Source organism: Equus quagga, chromosome 7, assembly GCF_021613505.1.
Source record: "Equus quagga isolate Etosha38 chromosome 7, UCLA_HA_Equagga_1.0, whole genome shotgun sequence".
Lineage (NCBI taxonomy): Eukaryota > Metazoa > Chordata > Mammalia > Perissodactyla > Equidae > Equus > Equus quagga.
Window position 1 is genome coordinate 107,028,210 of NC_060273.1, and position 24,997 is coordinate 107,053,206.

The 24,997-nt window shown below is 34.8% G+C and overlaps 1 pseudogene; it reads right to left on the reverse strand.

Moving 5' to 3' along the window:
* LOC124242641 (glutamine amidotransferase-like class 1 domain-containing protein 1) lies at positions 1-24,997 on the reverse strand (annotated as a pseudogene).

The following is a 24,997-nucleotide window of genomic DNA, read 5'->3' on the forward strand; positions in this document are numbered from 1 at the left end:
TCATCTCAGTGATGTCCCAGTTATTCCATCAGAGGAAAAAAGTGATGAGGTAGCGGTCCAGCACAGGTGCATGGCGTCAAGCTCACTGACCCTGAAGCTGGCGCCTGCGTCCTTCACGAAGTCTTCCACGACGAGGCACAGGAGGGCGAAGCCTGGTGCCCTGATGAGCTCATACTCCGAAGACTCCGTCATGCTGTTAGCCTTGGAACACCCAGGCTCTGTCCTCATTGGTGGCACAGCTAGGGGTGGTGACGCGGCGGCCAGGAGCGCAGATGGGCTCGCTCTCAGAGTGGCAGTGCCGCCCGATTCGGGCCAGGTCAGCCAGGCCCTGGGACAGCTGGGACTCAGGAGGGCGAGGTCTCCGGCACCGGAGATGGACTTCAACTTGGTGGGGCTGGTGGAGGCCTTGAGGCACAAGTCCTGAGCCCAGCGCGCATTGCTTCCGTTCAGGTCCGCGAAGACCACGGTCTTACCACGAGCCTGGCCATGTGCAGGCTGCAGGCGGCGCACGTCAGTGGGAAGCAGGGCAGGAAGGACTGAGCAGACACACCTTCGGCTGCGCCACAGGCTGCGCGGAGGCAGGTGGGCCAGCTTCAGAGCGGCTGGGAAAGACGCAGTCATCCTCTGCCTGCAGCCGCTGAGAAAACCAATAAAGAAATTGAAAAACATGAGACAAGTCGATAGAGAAACTAAGTGTGAATTTAGTCCTTCATGTTGGGAGAAGGCAACTCCCCACTAAAAGCCATTTTGCTGTCCAGGTTCCCTGGGTCACTTTCAGACAGTCCTGCTCTTCCCACCACAACCATGATAGGACTTTATCCTTTAAGGGGCACAAGGAGAAAGGGACAAAGAGTACACATGTTAAAAGGCAAAGAAGACAAGAATTTGAGTGTGGTGGAAAGTGATTGAAAGAACTATAGCGGAAGCGGATGGTAGGTTGAATACAGGTGGGCAGGAGACATCGATGAGGTAGGCGAAGAAATGCGTTTGGGCTTTCCGTGAGAGAGCTAAAAGGACTGATGGACATATGCGGAGAGTGAGAAATCTTTAGTATGTCGGTGGAAGCGCCACTTTACGATTATTCTTTTTCCATCAGCTCCTTTCTATCTTCATTTCATTCTTGACCCAAGTTATGGATAAGGCTGGGAGGTGGAGAGAGAAACCTTATCAAGAGGCTGAGCATGTAAAGCAGTAAATTGTTGTAACTGAGTGGAAGTACACACAGCATGGGAATGAAACTAGCGTGAGGACTGATACTACAGGGCTATACATCTTGGGCAGTGAGCTTATGAACTATGGTGAGTTTTAACTGGTCGAGTCTTTGGCAGTTTATTCCCTGTAGAACTTGCATCTCAAGACGCTCAGGCTCGCAAAAGCAGAGGACTCCAGGCCAAGGTTTCTAGACTGGAGGCTAGACAGGTTCCATTGGAATCATCGATTCATTTATAAAAATGCTGTGTGTAGGCCACACTCACAGGCTACTGAAGCAGAACCATTAGTGTTGAGATCAGGAAATGCACGCTGAAAAAATATCTCAATGGACACCACACTCCTGATAGTAAGGCAACCTTTTATATATCAAGATTTTGAAAAATTCTTCTGTAGATTTTCTGTGGTTTAGGAAGAGGTTATCAGATCAGACTTTAGACACAAGACAGACTACAGCATAGGGAGAGACAGGGAGACAGACTGACTTACATTTAGTTTCCTAGACATTTCCACATGCATTTTAATTCGACACTCAAATGTAACTAGGATTTATTTTGTTGTGTGTGCTTCTGATGCTTTGGGGAGAAATGAAACATTAAAAAAAATCAAGTTTATGTAAAACTTTTTTTTTCTGGTTAAGGCTATTAGATCATTGCCATGATTACTGAAGGATGATAAAACTGAAGATATGTCAGTTTTGAGCTGTATTATTTTAGTACACATTTCGCATGCAACCTATTTATAGACTTTAGATATATGGAATCTTTAAGAAAATTATGTCTATGCTATTAATTTCAGCATGATTTGTTTTCCCAAATTATGTTTTTAATGAAAAGGAACCAAAGAGTTAGGTTGCCTAGAGTTTGCCTTAATTGGTGGTCATAGGGTCAGTAGTTATTTTTGTAATTGCTAATCAGCAACAAAGTAAAATTCAAAGAATATGCTTAGAACCCAAGAGCAAAGAGAAGTAAAATGTGCAAAAAGGAGAATGGTTTATTATAATTCTAAATATTTAGTTTAGATTTAAACATATAGTCTGTGCTGTTTCCCATTCTGATCTAGGTGGGTAACTGCAAGTTCATTAAGAAAATTTTTTCTATGAAATTCTGATATTAAATGTGTTAGATATTTGCTGATGTGTCTAGATAATATTAACTCTTGTATTATTCATCTTCATCACACTGGTGTCAATCCTAAGGAACAGTGAGGTTAAGTTGACAGCCCAGGGTGAAGAGAAAAACTATTAATAAAATTCACCTTTTCTGATCTTGTTCTGGGTTCCTATATCACACCTCACGCCCTGGATTCTCTGTGGATAGATAGACGTTATGTTCAATCATTTGAAATCATTCCATCTTGAAGTTAAGTGTTGTAGAAGTACCAACAGACATTTTCATCACTCATCTGAACAACACAAACACTGAGGAATAAACAACTGAAGAATGTCTCAAAACATCCTGATTTTTAAAAACTTATTATGATACAAAATGAATATTAAAAATTATATATTTGAAAATACTTTTATGTTTGCATATTAGACTATATCTATAATTCAGCAGTAAAATCTGGAAGGACTGTGAATGGAAATATAATTTTCAATTGAACATAGGCTACCTACATGAGTATTCTAGTTTTACCTAATGTATGACAGAAAAATCAGGTACTGTAATTACATCGCTATACAGACTTCATCTAAGATTTAAACAGAAAATTGAAGAGATATGATGAATGGCATCTATGTTAAAGTTTGGGTCATTTATTTTATTGTTTTCAAAACAAATGTATATTGGAGTAAACTGGTAAAATTTTTTAAAAAACTAATTGGTATCATGGTTTTGCTTTTTTATTTCAGTAGTTGGTTGTGTTTTTCAGACTCATTCAAGGGAACTGAGTTTCTTAGTCAGAGATGGTTGGGCAAAATTGATCTTCAACAAGTACGTGTGGATACTGGGTATTAAATTCTGGAAGCATTTCCATGGGTGTTGTTAATAGTCACTACTACAAATGCCCTGGGTGCCTCTCCCCTGCCCAGTTTTCCCAGGACTCCATGGCCTTCCCCATATTCCATCAAATAGAGGGATCTTACAGGGCTTTGGCACTGCAGGTGACTTGTAGGACTCTGCACCATATTGTGGCCCTGATCCATCTGACAGGTCAGTCTCCCTGAACTATGATTATAAATATCCATCACTCTAGGATTGAGGACTTAAGGGTAATTGGTATTGTGTGTTGAATAAGGGAAAAGCAGCCCCTGGTTGAGAAAGAAAAATTTAGCTTCCCTGAGACTAAGAAGGGAAGTTTTGGATTTAGGAAATTTGAGGCCCATTCTCATGGTACAACTGTGTGTTTTGTGTAAGGAGGCTGGATATATGGCAAAATACCTCCCAGACAAGCTTAGAATGAAGGAGTAGAGCTACCCTTCTTTGAAAGGGCACGCAAAACGTTGAACAAGGAATCTCAGTAGTTAACAAGAAAAACAGAATAGCAGAATGACTTTCCCCAATTTTCTCTAGTCTCAACTAGATTTCAGAGACCAAAGTTCTCCCAGATATGAACTGATATTGAACATCTTTCCACTCTGTGAATGAGAAATTTGATTTGGGAAATATTATCATTTTTTTACACCAAGTAGTATTGGACAAATTTATACCTACTGGATTTTTTTTTTCTGATTTAAAAAGAGACATATGTTCATTACTAAAAATCTGGAAAGCACTAAAAATTAAGACTAGAACAACAAAAAAATTGACTGTATGTTACTTTATTGCAAGTAGTAAAGTGTCATTCCAAGTTGTGCCACCATAAGACATGTGATTAGTTATTACACACACCCTTGTAACTGGCTTTTAATTTTTCTAAGCCTTCGTTTTGAGTCTTGGTATGATTCTCCACCTTTTTTCTTTTCTATGAGGTTTTATTTATATGTGTAGGAAGAGTTAACTGACTCCTGAGTACTGAGATGTCACCAGTGTATATTTATTTTAGTTGATATATTTGTTCATATTTCCAATAGCTTATTTTATGCCTTCTCTTCTTCATATTTCCATTATTTTCTCTCTCTCTGTCTCTTCTGTTTGCTTTCCTCTTTTTTTTAGGGATTAGGAATTGTAAATCCTGTGGAGTTTTTGTGTGAAATAATGCTTAATATTTCTCAAATTGTCACTGTTTAGAGTAAAAGTGTGTCCAAATTCCAAACATGCAAAGGTGATATTATACCTTTATTTTCTATGAATATTATCTAATAAATTTCCCGGTTTATTTATGTCATAACATACTGTTCCCTCTCTTCCTTCTCTTATCTACATTTTTTAAATAAATTCGCTAATGCCAATAAATAGCCTTTGAAAACATTGATTTCGTTGATTATGCATAACAACTGATTTAACCACTCTTTATTTATTTATTTATTTGTGGTACATTTAGATGTTTTCCCAACACTGCGGGAACATTCTGGAATATAAATCCCTTTCAGTTTCTTTAAACAACTTTTAAAATCAATTATAGAATGGAAGATTGAACCAAAAAAATTATACCTAATTCAGGGTTCTTTATATACCATGTGTAATTGCTTTTCAGAATGTTATGTTTTAGAATCCTAGTGTCTGCATGTAAGAGTATGTGTTATGCCTTCTGTAGCACAGAGTATTTTCATAAAAACAACAAAAAAAGTCCCTAAAAAAAGTTACCTTTATTTTGTCTTACTTTGGAATGATTCTAATGCTAGCAACCTAATACTAGCTTGAATATTTCATGTTTGCTAGCAATTTGCATTCCTGTTCAGATTATCATCTAACCACGTTCTTTGCCTGTTTTTCTATGTCAAAGACTTTTATTGATTTTTTTTGAATTTAAATAAATACGTTAAGTATAAAAAACACTTTGTTGAATTTGAGACAAATACATGTGATTTTTTAACATCCAACTCTTCACCTTATGGAAGATGTTCTTACATTCTATGAAGAACTTAAAATATGGATGAAGACAAAAATCCTTCTTTCTCCTTGCCTGTTCACCTACTAAATGGTAAGGCACCATCTTTCCTTGGAAGGTAGAAAGTCCACAAGAGATCAGGAAGATTTATAGTGATATTTCTAGTTTTCAAAGCTATATCAATTTCCACCTCATTATGGCCTTTAAAAGCATTTCAATAGGAAGTGAAAGAATCTGTAACCCACAATCTTACCTGAAATTTGATTACTTAATTTAAATGATCTTTGGAGGGGAAACTCTGAAGTATATTAGAGATTAAATAGGATATCAAGTGATAGAAAACTAAAAGTAAATTTTGAAATGCAGTTTTATCATTCAGTTATTTTTGTGATAATTCAAATAGAAGTATTTTGGAAACTGCTATATGTTAATTACTAAGAAGTTTAAAATATAAGCAAATATGTACTTGTGGATTATTATTTTAAATAAAAAGGCTATAATAGAACATATTTAACTCCCAAAATATATACAACTCCACAAGTTACATCTATCTGTACATTGACAATTTTTTAAATAATCAGTGAAATTACTGGCTTTAAAATTTTATAAATTAACTTCAAAGAGTTAAATTAACTTTTAATAATCCACCTAAGACAAATATAAAGTTTTCCCAAAAAACTTAGATTTCTTTTGAATTTTATAAAGGTTCTAACCTATTCATGTTAAAATATAATGCCGTTACAACATTTATCTGTAATTCATATTTTATGAAATCTTGATATGTGTCCAAATTTCTGTCTATATTGCATATAGCACTACTAAGAAGTATTATACAGTGCCTCTATTCATTCAATAAATATTTGTTAGGTAGCTTTTATTACGCATAATCTTTTTCCAATTTTGTGAATTCAAATAATGGTGGATCTTTAGAATTCAAAAGTGTTCAGTTTAGAATTTATGTGGTATCATTGTATATATAGTATGTACACATAACATATATAATAATTTGAGTTATTTTGAAAATCAGTCTGTGGCATTATATTTGCATTACCAGTAACTAGGATATAATGTGGAGCCAGCAGGAATCGCCGCGAATATCTTATTCCCTTTTTTATTCTTAGTGCATTTGATCAGATAAAAGGTACATTTTCTAGTTTCAGAGATAGAACCAAATCAATGTCTGCCACCTCCACAGATGTTTGCAGACACAAAAATCACAGAGTTTAGATGAAACACAACTGAACTCCTGCCCTCTCAAGTAGAAGAGAAGAAAAAAGGAGAAAAACAGGAATTGCAAAAGAGGGAGAAGTAAAGGCTTTGTTCCCATTTCAAGTAGGGTTATTTCTTTAATGATTTAGAGAAATTGACGAGAAGTAGAAAGTCTAGAAAATGGGCTTCTGACTTTTAGGTAGGTGTTGGTCCACTTTTGCAGTGTAGCACAGTGACTCTTGGTATGAACATGATTTTATAGGCTAAACTTAAAACTAATTATTCAAGCTTTCTTCCTTTTATGTCGGGCGGAGGTCTCAAAGACAATGAATAAGTTGTAAATGTTTACAGGGTCTTGTTTTTCCTAATAAGGCTCAGACAAGTCACCTGAGTGCTTCAGCTGGGTTGATGCTTTCAAGAATTAGGAACTTAGACAGAAAAAGTAAAGTGACTTGGACAGTGTTGCAGAAATAATATATGTCAGAGCTTTATTCAAACCTAGTCCTTCGTAACTCAGGAACCTATACTCTTAACATTGCATTAATTTGGGCTCAGTAATACGCTTCCATCATAATAGTAGTTATTTTTTATCATTATTTTCATGAGCAGGATGATTGCTAGACATGCCAGGAATACTTGAGGCTGGATCTGGATCCCTGAGTTGACTGTAGTCCCTAATTCCTAGGCCCCTTTCCCACTGATCCGAATGCATATCTACTTTACACTGGGATTTTCATTGTTGAACTACAGAAAGAGGATTCTTTCTGTCCTTGACTAATTCCCTGGAATTTCTATTTTTATTTCCTTTTTATTCTTAACATGGTAAATATATTGCATGCCCAACCAGTGACTTATCAAAGCCGTACCCTTCAACACCAGTGATCCAGAAAATAAGTACTTACTTAACAGGTAGCTATAGATTTATTTCCTTGCTTTTTATTGAAAAAAGAAATTTTATGTATTTCTAATCTTGTTGGTTTTTCTATTTAACTGAATTCCTATAGCACGTATTGAGCAGCAATTTGGTTTTTATTTTAGATATATCACATTCTCTCCATCAGTAAAATATGAATTAATTTGATAATTTCTAATACTATTTTTTGACTGACAGATTTGTTTTCTTCATAATTTAATTAGTTGGTGGGTAAAATCACCTCCACTGTGAACTCAGATTGTCCAAGTTTGACTTTTCACTCCAGTTCCATATTGGGAAGCTGACACTATCTGCTTCCCATGTCTAAGGCCTAGTTTCCTCATCTCGAAACCCATGATGATAATCATACCTTCCTTACAGTGGCATAAAAATAAATGATATAAAAAATTAATTTTGTCATTTTTGATAGATACTTCTTAGTAAATATAGGCTTTTTGCTATTAATAATAAATGATTACCAAAATAAAGACATTTCAAATTAATTTAAGTAAAAGTTTATTTGTATTGTCAGGGGTGAGAGTCATTTCGAAAAGTGTTCTTTAGCTCTGGAAAATAAGGGATTTTCTTTTCCTGTGTATGTGCCACTATTGCCGGGAGGTGTCTTTAGAAGTGGCTGTCTCCTAGTAGCAGTCTTAGTGAAGGTTTTCTTGACTCTAATTTGCTCTGAAAGATTCATGTGGTTTTTAAAAGTTGCTGTAAGCGACTTTGCAACTGAAATTGAAAGTTTGGCTGACCATATGTCATTTCAGATTTAGTTCCAGAGAAAGATAAGATCATCAGGACGAACGAGGAGCTGGCTACTGAAATGTATGACAATAAACAAATGGGAAAACATAACCAAAGAAAAGAGCTACATTCTCTTTGCGCCAAAATTTGAAGTTCTCCTGAAATGGACACTAATTTCGTTAGTTCACTTAGTTAACTCGAAGACATTTTTAGTGACGAAAATTTCGGCCTCCAAATTGACCTAAACGTTTGTTGGAAAAAGAGAACTCCGGCTTAAGGCAAGACTGTACCTTTAACCTCACCTGCTCTTTTTGTACAGAATGCCATTGGTCTCAAAATATACGTAGAACAAGCTCGGAGGTGATCTTTACTACATCTAACACATTCTGCCTTGTATTGTCATAGTGATCTTTGTATATGCATTATTTCTCCAATTACCTAGCATGTCATTTTAAATATGTTAATTATCATGTTATAAACAGCTTTATATTTATGTGCATAGAAATGTGTATATAGGAAGGAGTGAAGTAATGAATAAGCCCAACTATTGGAGGAAAAAAGGACAAGACTCAGAATAAATGTCATCATTATTTGATAGGATACCTACAGGTTCAACTTCATATTTAAAACATTAGTCTATATAGTCCATTATATTTACATTGATCATCTTACAATAGGTTTTTCATTTGACATACATGTCTCTAGATTCTTTATTTCTCATTCTTTGAAATCAATTATTCTTTATTTGTAATATTTCCCTCTATGTTTTCCCATTTGTTCTAGTGGTTAACTTAAGGATTGCATATGCATCCTTGCATTAGGACAATAAGACAAATTTTGAGAGTATTAAAAATGTAACGCAAGCATTTCTTTTCCCTTTTCCAAAAATGCTAGGAACTTAAAACACTTTATCCCCATGGGCTCTACTCTATTATACTCCTTCTTGCCATATATTTTAATTACATATATTTGAGACCGTATAAAACATTACTACTAATGTTATAAACAGTCAATATTCATTTATATTTACCCATTTATTTAAGCTTTACAATGCTCTTCATCCTTGACGCACTTCAATGTTTTTATCTGGAATCATTTTACTTCTGCTGAAGAATGTGCTGCATATTTCTTTCAACACTTTAAATATACCAATCCCCTGTTTTCTGGTTTCTTTCATATTGTTTCTCCAGTGAAGGTTTTTTCTATTTTCAAGATTTTCTCTTTGTCTTTGATTTTTGACAATTATTCCAAAGTGACTAATGCTTGATGTTATGAAATGAATGCATAGAAGCGAGATCCGTTCAAAGTGCAAGTTGGGTCAATGGATTTGAATGTACCACAACACAAAAAGTTTGGTGATATTCTTTCATATCCCATATTATGACTATCTTTATAAAACTACCATTTATCAATTTTTGTATATATCAAAGAAAAATAGCCCCAGTTATCTGAAAAGATTATCCTTATCCAATTCTCTTCCATTTTCTTACTACATAATTGTTAAAAATGTAAAGTTTGAAAAAATACCTCATTTATACATATCTGCATGTGGTCTTTGTATTTATCTTCGTTGGGACCCACAGAACTTCTTGATATTCTTCATCTATTTTGGAAACTTCTCAGAAGTTAACTATTCTAATATTGTTCTGCTCAATTCTCTTTCATCTTCTTTCTGTGCTTGTAATTAAACATATGTTAGACCTCTTACTCTGTTCTACGTGTCTTCCATGCTCTTTTCTGTATATTCTACTCTTTTTTGTCTCTGTACTTCAGTTTGCATTTTTTCTATTGACTTGTCTTCCATTTCAGTAACCCTATCATTGGCTGTCTATTCTATTTTTGTATCCCTCTACTGAGTTCATAATCTTATGCATTACATTGTTCACTTTTAGAATTTCCATTTGAATCTTTTTTATATGCAGACATACCTCACTTTGGACAGTATTGTTAACTGAAACTCTTGCCTATTGTAACTGTGTCTTTGCTTTGTGCAGCTCTCTAGTCTCTGGAACTATTCAAAGCAGGGACATGGTTTCAACATGCACATGTTTCAGTTAGTACAGTGTCATGCAAGGTAAGGACTCCTAGTATTCTAACTATATACTGATATTCTACACCTTTTCCTTTCTTTTCTTTTTTTTATTGAGTTCATAATAGTTTACATCAATGTGATTTCAGTTGTGCATTGTTTTTTGTCTGTCACCACCTAAGTGCTCCCCTTCATCCCCTGAGCCCCCCCACCCCTTTCCCCTAGTAATCACTGAACTGTTTTCTTTGTCTATGTATTTGTTTATATTCCACATATGAGTTAAATCATCTGTGTTTGTCTTTCTCAGAGGGACTTATTTCGCTTAGCATAATTCCCTCCAGGTCCTTCCATGTTATTGCAAATGGGATGAATTTGTCTCTTTTCTGGTTGAGTAGTATTCCATCGTGTATATATACTACATCTTCTTTATCCATCGTCAGTTGATGGGCACTTGGATTGTTTCCATGTCTTGGCTATTGTGAATAGTGCTGCACCAAACATAGGGGTGCATATGCTACTTTGGATAGTTGATTACAAATTGTTTGGGTAAATACCCAGTAGTGGGTTAGCTGGGTCATATGGTAGCTCTATTTTTAGTTTTTTGAGGAACCTCCATACTGTTTTCCATAGTGGCTGCACAAGTTTGCATTGCCACCAGCAGTGTATGAGGGTTCCCTTCTCTCCACACCCTCTCCAACATTTGTTATTTTTAGTCTTACTCTTAGTGATTATAGCCATTTTAACAGGTGTCAGGTGGTATCTAGTGTAGTTTTGATTTGCATTTACCTGATGATTAGTGACGTTGAACATCTTTTCACGTGTTTATTGGCCATTTGTATATCTTTGGAAAAATGTCTGTTCATTTACTCTGACCATTTTTTGATCGGGTTCTTTTGTTTTTTATTGTTCATCTATGTTAGTTCTTTATATATTATGGAGATTAACCCCTTGTCAGATAGATGATTTGCAAAAGTTTTCTCCCAATTGGTGGATTGTCTCTTTGTTTTGATCCTCGTTTCTTTTGCCTTGCAGAAGCTCTTTGGTCTGATGAACTCTCACTTGTTTATTTTTTATTTTGTTTCCCTTGTCTGAGAAGACATGGTATTTGAAAAGATACTTTTCACTTCGATGTCGAAGAGTCTACTACCTGTATTATCTTCCAGGAGTTTTATAGTTTCCAGGCATATCTTCAAGTCTTTGATCCATTTTGAATTTATTTTTGTGTATGGTGTGAGATAGGGGTCTACCTTCATTCATTTGCATGTGACTGTCCAGTTTTCCCAATACTATTTATTTAAGAAACTGTATTTTCTCCAGTGTATGTTCTTGGCAACTTTGTTGAAGATTAGCTGTCCATATAGTGTGGTTTTATTTCTGGGCTGTCAGTTCTGTTCCATTGATTTATGTGCCTGTTTTTGTACCAGTACCATGCCATTTTGATCACTATGGCTTTGTAGTACATTTTATTTTGTATTGTGATGCATCCAGCTTTGTTCTTTTTTCTCAGGATTGCCTTAGCAATTGGGGATCTTTGGTTGCCCCATATGAATTTAGGATTCTTTGTTCTGTTTCTGTGAAGCATGTCACTGGGATTCTGATTGGGATTGCATTGAATCTGTAGGTTACTTTGGGTAGTATGGACATTTTAACTATTTTTATTCTTCCAATCCATGAGCAAAGAATCTGTCTCCATCTGTTTATGTCATTATCTATTTCTTTTAGTAGTGGCTTATAGTTTTCATTGCATATGTCCTTCACCTCCTTGGTTAAATTTATTCCTGGGTACTTTATTCTTTTAGTTGTGATTGCAAATGGAATTGTATTCTTGAGTTCTCTTTCCGTAAGTTTGTTATTGAAGTATAGAAAAGCAACTGATTTTTTAACTTGATTCTGTACCCTGCAAATTTGCTATAGTTGTTAATTATTTCTATTAGTTTTGTGATGGAGTTTTTGGGGTTTTCTATATATAAGATCATATCATCTGCAAACAGTGAGAGTTTCACTTCTTCACTCCCTATTTAGATTCCTTTTATTCCTTTCTCTTCCTAACTGATCTGGCCAAAACCTCCAGTACTACGTTTAATAAGAGTGGTGATAGTTGCATCCTTGTCTTGTTCCTGTTCTCAGAGGGGTGGCATTCAGTTTTTGCCCATTGAGTATGATGTTGGCTGTGGGTTTGTCATATATAATCTTTATTAAGTGGCGGTAACTTCCTTCTATACCCGTTTTGTTAAGAGTTTTTATCATAAATGGCTGTTGGATCTTGTCAAATGCTTTCTCTGCATCTATTGAGGTGATCATGTGGTTTTTATTCCTCATTCCATAATGTGGTGCATCACGTTGATTGATTTGCAGATGTTGAACCATCCCTGTGTCCCTGGTACGAATCCTTCTTGATCAGGGTGTATAATCCTTTTGATGTATTGCTGAATTCAGGTTGCCAAAATTTTGTTGAGGATTTTTGCATCTATGTTCATAAGCGATGCTGGCCTGTAGTTTTCCTTTTTTGTGCAGTCCTTGCCAGGCTTTGGTATCAGTGTGATGTTGGCCTCATAGAATGTGTTAGGAAGTTTACCATCTTCCCTAATTTTTTGGAATAGCTTGAGAAGAATAGGTATTAAATCCACTCTGAAAGTTTGGTAAAATTCCCCAGGAAAGCCATCTGGTCCTGGAGTTTTATTTTTTGGGATGCTTTTGATTAATGTTTCAATCTCTTTCCTTGTGATTGGTCTGTTCAGATTGTCTGTTTCTTCTTGACTTAGCTTTGGAAGGTTGTAAGAGTCTAAGAATTTATCCATTTCCTCTAGGTTATCCATTTTGTTGGCATGTGGTTTTTCATAGTATTCTCTTATAATTCATTGTATTTCTGTGGAGTCTGTTGTTTTTTCTCCTCTTTCATTTCTGCTTTGGTCTATCTGAGCTTTCTCTCTTTTCTTCTTTGTAAGTCTTGCTAGGGGTTTATCAATTTTGTTTATTTTCTCAAAGAAACAGCTCTTTGTTTCATTGATCCTTTCTACCGCCTTTTTTGTTTCAATAGCATTTATTTCTGCTCTGATTTTTATTATTTCTCTCCTTCTGACTTTGGGCTTTGTTTGTTCTTCCTTTTCTTATTCAGTTAGGTGTAGTTTGAGATTGCTTATTTGGTATTTTTCTTGGTTGTTAAGGTGAGCCTGTATTGGGATGAATTTTCCTCTTACTACCACTTTTGCTGCGTCCCATATGAGTTGGTATGGTATTTTTAAATTTTCATTTGTCTCCAGATATTTTTTGATTTCTCCTTTAATTTCTTCAATGATCCATTGCTTGCTCAGTAGCACGTTTTTTAGTCTCCACATCTTTGTCCCTTTCTCAGCTTTTTTCTTGTAGTTAATGTCTAGCTTTATAGCATTATGATAGGAAACTATGGTTGCTATTATTTCAATTTTCTTAAATTTATTGAAGCTTGCCTTTTTCCCAACATATGGTCTATCCTTGAGAATGTCCCATGCGCACTTGAGAAGAATGTGGATTCTGCTGTTTTTGGATGGAGTGTTCTATATATGTCTCTAAGTCCAACTGGTTTAGCTTTTCACTTAATTCCACTGTTTCCTTGTTGATTTTCTGTCTGGATGATCTGTCCATTGATGTGAGCGGGATGTTGATGTCCCCTAGTATTATTGTGTTATTATTAATATCTTCTTTTAGGTTTGTTAATAGTTGCTTTAGAAATTTTGGTGCTCCTGTGTTGGGTGCATAGATATTTATAAGTGTTATTTCTTCCTGATGGAGTGTCCCTTTAATCATTATATACTACCCCTCTTTGTCTCGCTTTACCTGTTTTATCTTGAAGTCTACTTTGTCTGATATAAGTATTGTGACACCAGCTTTCTTTTGTTTGCCATTAGCTTGGCGTATCGTCTTCCACCCTTTCACTCTGGGCCTGTGGTTGTCATTGTAGCTGAGATGTGTTTCCTGCAGGCAGCAAATTGTTGGGTCTTATTCTTTAATCCATCTCAGCACTCTCTGTCTTTTTATTGGATAATTCAATCCATTTATGTTTAGGGTGATTATTGATGTATGAGGGCTTAATGCTCTCATTATCACTTGTTTTCCTGCATTTCCTTTTTTTCTCATCCTGTGTGTTTTGCTCTACACATTGAATTGCATGGTTTTTTATGATGTGTTCCTTCGTCTTTTCCTTATTTATTTTTTGTGTCTCTGTTCTGCTTTTGTTTAGTGGTTACCCTGGGGTTTGTATTCAGAATCTTGTGTGTAAGATAGTCTGTTTTCTGATGACCTCTTATGTCCTAGTCTAAACTGATTCAGTCCATTTCCTCCTCACCTCCTAAAGTGTTTTTCTCATATGTTATTCCAACTTGTATTGTGAGTTCATGGTTAAAGTGACAAGATTTTCTTTGTTTTTGGTGTTTTCCTTCCCTTTAGCCTAATGCTGTAGTTGAATATTTTCTATCTTTTTCTGATTCTGTCTACCTATTTATCTCCTTACTCTGTGTTTTGTGATCCCTTTCTCACTTTTTTTCTTTTTTCAGGTATGAGGGCCTTCTTGAGGATTTCTTGTTGGGGGGTCTCATGGCTACAAAGTCCCTTAGCATTTTGTTTATCTGGGAAAGATTTAATTTCTCCCTCATATCTGAAGGATTTTTTTGCTGGATAGAGTATTCTTGGTGAAGATTCTTGTCCTTTAAAGTTTTGAATATGTCATTCCATTCTCTCCTAGCTTGTAAGGTTTCTGCCAAGAAATCTGCTGAAAGCCCGATGGGGGTTCCTTTGTAGGTTATTTCCTTCTGCATTGCTGCCCTTAGTATTCTTTCTTTATCATTCACGTTTGCCAGTTTTACTACTATATGCCTTGTGGTAGGTCTTTTTACATTGACATATCTAGGAGATCTGGAAGAGTCTTCCACACGTATTTCCCTCTTTGCTTAGATTTGGGAGTTCTCTGCTATCATATCTTTGTGCACACTTTCTGCTCCATTCTGCTTCTCTTCACCTTCTTGAATACTTATAATTCTTACATTGCATTCCTAATTGAGTTGGATATTTCTCAGAGACTTTCTTCATTTCTCCCTAGTCTTAATTCTCTCTCCTCCTCTGTCTGGAGCATTTCACCGTGTCTATCTTCAATTATGCTGATTCACTCCTCTATGATATCCACTTGAGCATTCAGGGAATTTGTATTTTGTTTTATCTCTTCCATTGTGCCTTTCATCTCTAATATTTCTGATGGATTCTTCTTTATAGTTTCAATCTCTTTTGTGAAGTAGCTCCTGAAGTCTTAGAATTGTTTCTCTACGTTCTCTTTTACCTCATTGAATTTTTTGATGATAGCTATTTTGAATTCATTGGTGTTTGGCTTACATATTTCTGTGTCCTCTGGACTGAGTTCTGGGTGCTTGTCGTTTTCTCTCATCTGGCGATTTGATGTAGTGTCTGATGTTGGAAGATCAGGTCTTTCTCATTCTGTTATTATTCAGTTGCAGTTAGAGCTTATGGCCACTGGGTGGGGGTGAAGAGCCTTGTATTCTGAGCCCTCTGCCCCTAGCTGATATCCCAGGCAGTGGAGCGGTGGGGTGTGGGGCAGGTATGGGCAGGTATGGGCAGGGTGCTTTCTCCTGCATGCAGTCTGGCGTTTCTTGATCAGCTCTTGCTATCTGGTCTCCTGGGGCCTTGGCTTGATGAGGTCACCCCCCGCAAAAGCTTTTGCCTAGTTAGAGGGCTTCCCTCTGGGCTGCAAGGTCCCTAGGGAGTCCTTAGTGATCCTGCGAATGAGCAACCCCTCCCCTGCTCCTCCCAGATCCTCCCACAGTCGTGGATCATAGACTTTAAGGGAGGGAGTGAAGTTTTCTCTTACCCCATTCCAGCTCCTCCAAGGGGGGCTCCAGCCTCTCCACCCTCCATCATGTGGCTGTGTGTCTCTCTGAGGTTTTTGTGTTGTTAGGAGGTCTTCTGTTGGAGTATGGATGCCCCTTTTGATTGTATGGTGGAGGGAAGAGAGTCCTAGGCAAGTTCACTCTGCCATGATGCTGACGGCACTGACGGCCTCTTTATTTTCTTGAACACATTAATTATACTTATTTAAAATTCCTTCTTTTTAACTCTATTAATTATGACAGTAATACTTGAAATGCTAGCATGTGATGAGATAAGGAGTTGCTCTATAAAGTAAATTTACTACATCACTGCTTAATCCAGTTGATTTTTTTTAATATCAAGAATTTCAGTGACATAAGCAGTTATTAATTTACACTCCAGTAGCAGCTTTTTATCTTCTTGACCTTATCAATTTTAGTTTCAAGTGATATTATGCCATTTCATATTTAGTATAAGAACCTTACAAGTGTATACTTTCATTTCTTCCATCCTGACTTTTGTGTTATAGCTATCATACAATTTACTTCTATAAATCTTTAATGTGTAGTTATTATTTTTGCTTTTAATAGTAATTAGCTATAAACTGATGTAAATAATACGAACAAACATATTTTGTATTTTGTCAGGTAGTTACCAATTCAAGTATCATATGTCTTTTGCCTGAAGAGCTTCATTCAACATTTCTTAATGCAGGTCTTCTGGTAATTAACTCTTTCAGCTTTTGTGTGTCTGAAAGCTTTTAATTCACTTTCAGTTTGAAAGATATTTTCATTTGTTTTAGAAGTTTAGATTGGTAGTTCCTTTCCTTTCTAATTTTTCAGGATGTTTAAAGATATTTCTCCGCTGTATTCTGGGTTGTAGTTTTTTCAACGAGAATTCTGCTGTCACGCTTACTTCAGTTCCTCTGTGCAGGTGTATCACCTTTATGTGGGTGCTTTTAAGATTTGACTCTTTATCACAGGTTTTAAATAATTTGATTATGATGTGCCTTGTTGTAATTATTTTCATATTTAATATGCTGTTTCATTGAGCCTCCTGGGTCTATGGACTAATAGTTTCCATTAAATTTGTTTTTTCAAAAACAAATTTTTTAAATAAATAAATCTTTTATATTTCAAAATCGGTTTTTCAAAGTTTTTATAAGCCCCCTGTCTTCAGGGACTCCAATTACATGGATATTATGCTACTAGAAACAGGTCCTAGTGCTGTCATTTTTTTTCACTCTTTATTTATCCATGTGTTTCATTTTGTTAGTTTTTATTGCTATGTCTTCAAGCTCATTAATTTTGTCTCACTTTGCTCTTAATCTTAATTTTTTAAAATCACATGTCATTTTCATCTCTGAAATTTGATATGTGTCTTTTTTATACCTTCCGTGTGTGTATTTAACATAACCAACCTTTCCTCCAGCTTTCTGAAATTACAGAATAAGCTTATAATAACCGTTCAAAAATCTTTTTCTACTAATTCTATCCTCTGTGTAATTTCTGGATTGGTTTCAATTGATTTACTTTTGTCATTATGAGTCAGCCTTTGCTGTTGCCTTACAAGCCTGACAATTTTGGATTGGATATCAGATATTTTATTTTTATATTCTTTGGGATCAAATGTTGCATATTCTTATAAATATTCTTGTGCTTTGTTCTGGAAAACCGGATATTTTTGTAATCCTATGAGTGTCCTTGAACTTTGATTTTTTCATGTTTGATTTTAAATTTTATTAGATGGAACCAAAGCAACATTGTTTCTAGGACTATTTTCCCCTGCTGCTGAGGCATAATCTTTTGAGCACAATTCCCTATGAATTATGAGGTTTTCCACTATGGTGGTTGGGAACAGGAACTATTCTTGATTCTCTGTGAGATCTATAATTGTTCCCTCTAATCATTCAGGTGGTTCTCTACCCAGTGATGTGTAGTTTTCTTCTATTCATGCACTAGTATTATTTGGCTGGTGCCTTGAGGAAGACTTTCATGAGATATTGGGAGTTCTCTTTTTGTGCCGTTCTCTTCTCTTTGGTACCTTGCCCTGTGAACATGTGTCACCTTGACCTCCCTGAACTCATAGCTACCTCTCCTTAACTCTTGAGATCATTGAGCTTCATTTGAGTTCTCTCACTCTGCACTGGGAACTGGAAACTCTTTCTAAGCAATGAGTTGAGATAATTTTAGGACTCTTCTTGTTAGTTTTTGTCTCTCTAAGATCATTGTCCTTCATTGTTTAATGTCCAATGTGTTGAAAGCCCTTGTTTCATATATAAATGGTCTCATTTTTGCCTTCTTCAGACGGGAGGGTAAGGGTAGTTCTTACTTTACCTAAATCCAACAGCAGAAGTCCAAAACCTTTTTGTTTTTCTTTCTAGAGTTTTGAAGTAGATGTCACATCTATATATTCAATATGAATGAGCAAAGCTGTGATTTAAAATAAAAAATAAAACTACAGAATACTTTCTCAGTATATCAGTATTTCATTTTGTAATGAATTATTGTAATTTCTTAAATGATATCTCTATTTGCGAGAGGAATTTGAGAACAGAATAAACTGTCTTCATTTAAGTGGAACTTCATTGAAGATGAATTTGCCATCATACTTTAGAATTTTGTTTATGGTAATTTTATGTAAAGAAATGATCAAACCTAATGACAATCCATGCTCCTATATATTTACTGTATATGTTGCTTTTCTTAAGGCAGTTTTAAAATTCTCATCTTGCTTTACATATAAGACATGTGTAATCATTACAGTTATTGAATAAAACTACATCCATCAGTAAGAACTAGCAATTATTTGTTCACTGATTAGTAGCAGCTATTAAATAAAAACTGAAACAGCAACAATAAAAAAGCTAAAGATATTGAGAAGACTCTGCATGGGTAGAGATGCTTTTATTCATTGGAAATTGAAATGTGAAAATAGCTACTTAAGAGGAAGATTTGGATAATATCCTTAAGGTTGAACACAAAATAAGTTATAAAGCAGTTTTCATTTGCTCTTCATGCATCTATGAGTAAAAAATTATGAAAAAAGATGAAATAAGCCCAACAGATTATACATTTACTTCCAAACCATTAGTCCTTATCCATCTGTTGAAATATCAAAACAGAAAGGTTTCTAGAAGATTAGCATATATTTTCAGTATTTTTGACTAATACACATCTGAAAATCAAGTCATTTTCGTCATCCACAAGAAATACAGTCAGTAAATATTTTCCTTGTATATCACTTACAGTGTATTTACATTTTAACATTGTATAAAAGACAAATGAACTGCAGTTCATTAAAAAGTAGGTTATACATACATACCAGTTTTGAAAGTTGTATCTGATCACTATTCTAGTTCTGCACGTTTAACAGAACTCCATTAGCAAGATAATAGTTTATTAAACACATGGGCCTTGAATATAAACTGTAGTTTTGACTAATTTTATAGAACAACATACATTCTAATAACAGGAAAAATTTAATCCTTTTAGAGCATTCTTTAAGCAGTTAGTTTTTTCATTCATTGTTGTTCAAAACAATCCCTGGTGTTTGCAAATTTATACCAAATATTTTCTATTTACATCCGACTTAAAGAATAGTACTTTAAAAATATATGAAAAATATAATACTATTATGGTTATTAGCTTACGAAAAATACTCTGACCCTTCCCCATTTTTCTTTGCTTTTTCCATAGTCTGTGGGAATTAGAGCCTAAACTAGCTGAATAGGCTAATAAAAATAACAAATCAAACCCAATATCAACCCCAGGATAGACAGGAAGGGCGTCCCAAGTGAGATGTGAGGTATCATCACCTCCCCTTCCCTCACAAAACTTGTTCAAAAGAACAGAGTCCAACTGATGCAAACGGACAGCAAATATATCACCCTTGCAATTGTTTCTTCCGTTTCTAACCGTTGCCATCACCTTTTCTGGAACAATGCATTGTTATTGTCTTTATTATTTGAAGTACTTCTCAAACTTCCCTGTTCTTCTCTTTTTCTGTAAATCCTAGAAAAGAAAATCTCTTTAAAAAAAAGAAATAATTTTTTAAAAATATGAAAAGGCTAAAGAGAACTTTCACTTTTAATTCAATGTGTGTCATTTTTTCTTTAGAAATAATAGAATATAATTTGCTTCCACAAAAATTATTTATTTCAAAGGAAAAAATTTCAAAAACACTTAAAAACATTAAGTATAATACAAAGTTTGAGAAATGGGTAAATATATTATGAAGGTAAAGGAGAAAGTATGGACTCCAGCTGGTTTATTTCAAAGATGTTCTTACGGTAGTCATTAAAGTAGGCCTTAAAGACAACACTTTTGGATTCTGTGTCACTTCTCCCTCACTTTCCATCTCCTCCTCTTTCCCTTTTTATTTCATTCTTTACCACTTCATCTGATCCCTAAAGCTCTGTTCCGAGTGAAGATGGAAAACAAACAAGAACGTTCAGACCACACGGTGTTAGAATGACTGCTCCTCCTTGAATAAGCCAGTGTTACTTCTCCCAATGAACTAATTCATTCTATCTCTTAGAGAATATAGAATTCAATTACAAATCACATCTTTTTTTTCCTGAAAATAACAATGTTTTTAATGCTCTCTTTTCTGAAGAGGGTCTTATTTGGCATCATAATCCTAGTAAATTTATAGTCTCAGATTGGTTTCTCAATCTGACTATTTTAGATGCAACAAACAAAGTGTATAAACATAGGCTGATGTTCAGCAACTTAATTCTCAAATTATGACCTTTATTATAGGAGCGAGATAGAGTAACAAACAGAAAAAATAATGTACAATAATGAACACAAGGAGACCAAATTTTGTATTGCTTTATTCTATTTTCTGATATTTTAAATTTGAGTCAATTACAATTTCATAAGAAGTTTCCAGGAACTGTATTCCCTGGCTTAAAATCAGTACTCCAAAGAAATTCTTTCTTTTTAAAAAATTCCTACCATTAAACGAACAATTTCATAAGATTGATATCAGCTTGGTTTTTCTGCATCTACAAAGCAACTACTGTCAACCTTTCACCGTTTACTGAAAATAACCCTTCATCAGAGCACCTCGATTCATACACAATACTATTTCACCATTAAGTTTGAAGACTTGATTCATGTGCCTGTGCAACTCTGAAATTTCCTACTATTTCCAACCTTTTAGTGATTTCGGAGAAACTGAAGGAAGTAGAGTAGCAACTAAAAAGTCTCACTCAAAATGAATGCTTTTCTTTCTTTTTCTTTTGAGAGGTGATGAGAATTCCACTACATTAAAAAAAAGTGAGAGGCCTTTCTCCTTAGTTGCATGAAGATGGCAGAGAACCAGTGGAACCTCCGATAAAAGCATTTTATAGGATTGCCAGGAAAAAAAGATATTGCGAGGATAATTTTAAAATGATCTTAAGAAAATGAAACTGTAAGTTAAGGTAGATTTGCCTTCTTATAGCTTTGTTTAGCATATTACTCTTTGGGATATATAAAAATATCCTTGAAGATGGGCTCATCTTTATTTTATGGTACATACTTTGCAATTTCCCAACAAAACTTGAAATCAGGGCTGGTATAACCTATTATTAAAATATGACAGTAGGGTTGCAAACATGTTAAATTGTGTAGAACATAATTTTTAAAAATCATATTTAAAAATATTTGGAATAGGAGAGAAAAATATATATAGCAAACAAGTCTTAAAATCTAAGTGTTCGAAATTAAAGGATCTTTAAAAATAAAAAGTTTTCACAACGAAAAAAAAATCTTGATCCAAGTCTTTCATTATTATTCACTAGACTCACTTAATAAAGAAAACAAAGATACTCCAAACTTATTTTCTAGAATTGGGAATTAGTATAGTATATTTATTCTAGAGATTTTTCAGTTAAAAGGATCTACTTGATAAAATCATATGAGAAGTCACTGATTCATATTTGAATTTGGCAACTGAAAATCATGTATTTATTTCTTAGAACTTAATTTTTTAGATTGCAAAGATGAGTATAGAATTATCAAGTAATACTCCAGTTATATTCTCTATTTGGGGAGGTAAAATACTCATGATAGCTTTGTAGGTGGTGCATGTTTTATCCGTGACCCCTCCACTTTCTCTGTGCCAAATTTAAAAAGGATGGTCCTCTGTCATTTCTTTAATTTGTTCTATTTCTACTGCCCTGATGCAGTTTACTGTCATGGTAGTATTCAAAGCTATACAGATTTAAAAAAATACTTTTATTTTAGATATCACAGTGAACATTACATAAACATTAGGTAGTTAAATGCAAATTATGTTGTTAGAACCTAGAGCCCTTCTTTAAGTCAAGCCTGCCTCCTTCCTGAGAAATAAGGTTTCTTTACCAAGTTCTGTATCTTATCTGTCTCCCTTGTTTTTGGTGACACAAAACATTTATTTGATTCCCTTCGAAGAATCCATTATGTTTGCAGGTAAGGGCAATATCAAGTAAACGTGTACCATATCAAGTATCTGACTTTCTCCAGATCGTGTATGTTTTTCGCATGTGAATGTTTAAATGACCACAGGACTCCCCAGACATTCTCTCCTGTCCTTACTCAATTTAATTTTTACTTTAAAATTTCTTTAATATCTTCTCCCTCCTAAAGTGTTTGAGACAAAAGCTTCCATTTGTTTAATAGCTATCTCAAAATATTTCTTAGGTTCACAAGAATGAATGTGTACAAGATCACTGGATATATAAAGGATAACTCTTGGGCAGGACAGAATGTGGAAAATATAATTTCTGTTTTGTTGCAAGATGTGATTTCATCACATGCTATTACAGTAAGAAAAAGGTAAAATATTATCATCTTTTAATTCTTAAAATGTATACATTTCAGATTGGTAAACTGATTCAGACCCATTTTCATACTCAAAAATGGTTTACCGGAAAGACACTTATTTTGTCAATGCTGTATATTACATTACCAAACTTTATCATAGGCCTTTAAGACACACACCCAGAGCTTTATACTCCAGCAAATTTGCACAACAAAATAAAACACTTGATGCTAATTAACTGTGTAAAGAGGATTAAACTGCTAAGAAATAACCTTTGCCTTAATCAGTAGCAAATTTATTTAAAATGTTAAAAAAATGGAAGCATAATGATAAAATCATTTTTGCTAAAAGGGGTATTAAGAAAAATATTTTGATTCTCTAAATTCTGTGGGTTATATGCTCACTGGTAATCATTTAATTATTGGAGAGGAAGCTGTGAAAATGGCCCCCAGCAGGAGTGCGGATTTATCTTTATGCATATAGAATAGAAAACTTCGTTCAGGCTCTTAAGATATACTCCTGTATGAAAAAAAAAAGACCTGGTAAGCTGTGCTAGTTTGGCATAGATTGCTCTGGAACATGGTCAAATGCTAAGCGAGACATTATGTATTGCATGCACAGGAGACCTGTGTAGCTGAGGGGAGGAAGCAAGAAGCTGTAGACACTGCCAAGTGGAAGGAAATTTCTTGAGCTTTTTTGTTTTTTTGTTTTTGGTGAGGAAGATTGTCCCTGAGCTAATATCTGTGCCAATCTTCCTCCATTTTGTCTGTGGGACACTGCCAAATCATGAGCAGCGTGTATGTCCATGTCTGGGATCTGAACCTGTGAACCCTGGGCCACGGAAGCAGAGCACTTGAACTTAACCACTACACCACTGGGTCAGCCCTCTTGAGAATTTCAATGAGTGATAAAAATCTCATTGGATAATTATCCACATTTATTTTTGAGGAGTCCAAAAGATTCATTGATAAACACTCTTCATTTCAACAGAAACTTTACAAAGCCAGCAGTATAGATTGAGGTAACTACAGAGACAGCTGGTATTCTAATATAAACTTAGTCCATATGGACTTATGAGATAGTTTTAAGTTTTATTAAGCTTTTATTAGAATTATGACAACTGTCCCAGTCTATTTTCAGAAGCTTGTCCATCCAGTTGTCTATGAATTTTATCAGGGGAAAAGTGCTGATAATGTTCAAAATGACCAAAGGCTATTATTTTGTAGAAGATTGTAGACACCAAAAGCGATAACTTTCTACCATGCCTATTCAGGTAAACTTTGTTATCTTCTTCTAATTGAATGCAATGTGTTCCACAATGCATTGTACCTCATTTGCACATATTTGTGTATTTTTTAAATCGCTCTTGTTATTCTCAGGATACTCTTTCTCCCCACAAAACCCCCAAAATTGCTTAATTTCTCATACTCCATAATAATGATTTTGACATAAATTTGATCAATTCCAAAATCCTTAGACCTGATAATATCTCATAATCTAAGCATCACGAAATATTTCTGTACCATCAGAAAGAAATAGTGGCTTTGTCTTAATGGGTAAGCAATTGTTTAGAATGTATTCTTTAATATGTGTTCAATAAGTCAGCTTAAGTTTTGAAAAATTGTTGAATATTAATGGCTCGGTTTCCTCACATTTAAAATCAGAAAAAATTTTGCTGTGGTTAAATGTGGTTTAAATGGTGTTGAACTTGATGAAAAGTGAAGGTGAATTTTCTGATAAGAAGATAGTGGGTAACTTTTTTTCTCAGAGAGAAAATTTTCACGGCCATGTAAAGTAACAGCTTCGTTTTCTGACATTAATAGTGCTTTACTCAGCTTTTAACAATAAAAACAAAATTACTGCTTTGAGTCTTGACATATTTTGAAATAGATTAACAAAATTTACTAAGATTTAATACTTATTCCTTAGATTGTCAAGATATAATAAAAGCAAATTCAACAAAATTTTTACAGTTTGAAAACTATGTTGAAGTATCAAGCTGTTTCTAGAAAAGGAAATATTTTCATTTTAGCGTGATGAATGCAATGCTATGATTTGGGGCTGAATTTGGAGTCTATGATTTACATAGAAACATAATTGCATTAGTAATATTATTTACTGCCTAAACAGTAAAAAGAAGGAAACCATACACTATTACAACATTCTACCAGCATCATATAGAGTTCTGACACTCATCTGTGATACTTTAGCAGACATCCTAATATTCTGGTACCGAATTGCTTTAATAGCATCACAGTCTGTGTCCTATTACTGACTTCCATGAACAGCGTGAGACAATTGGGTTCTTGTAATGCCAT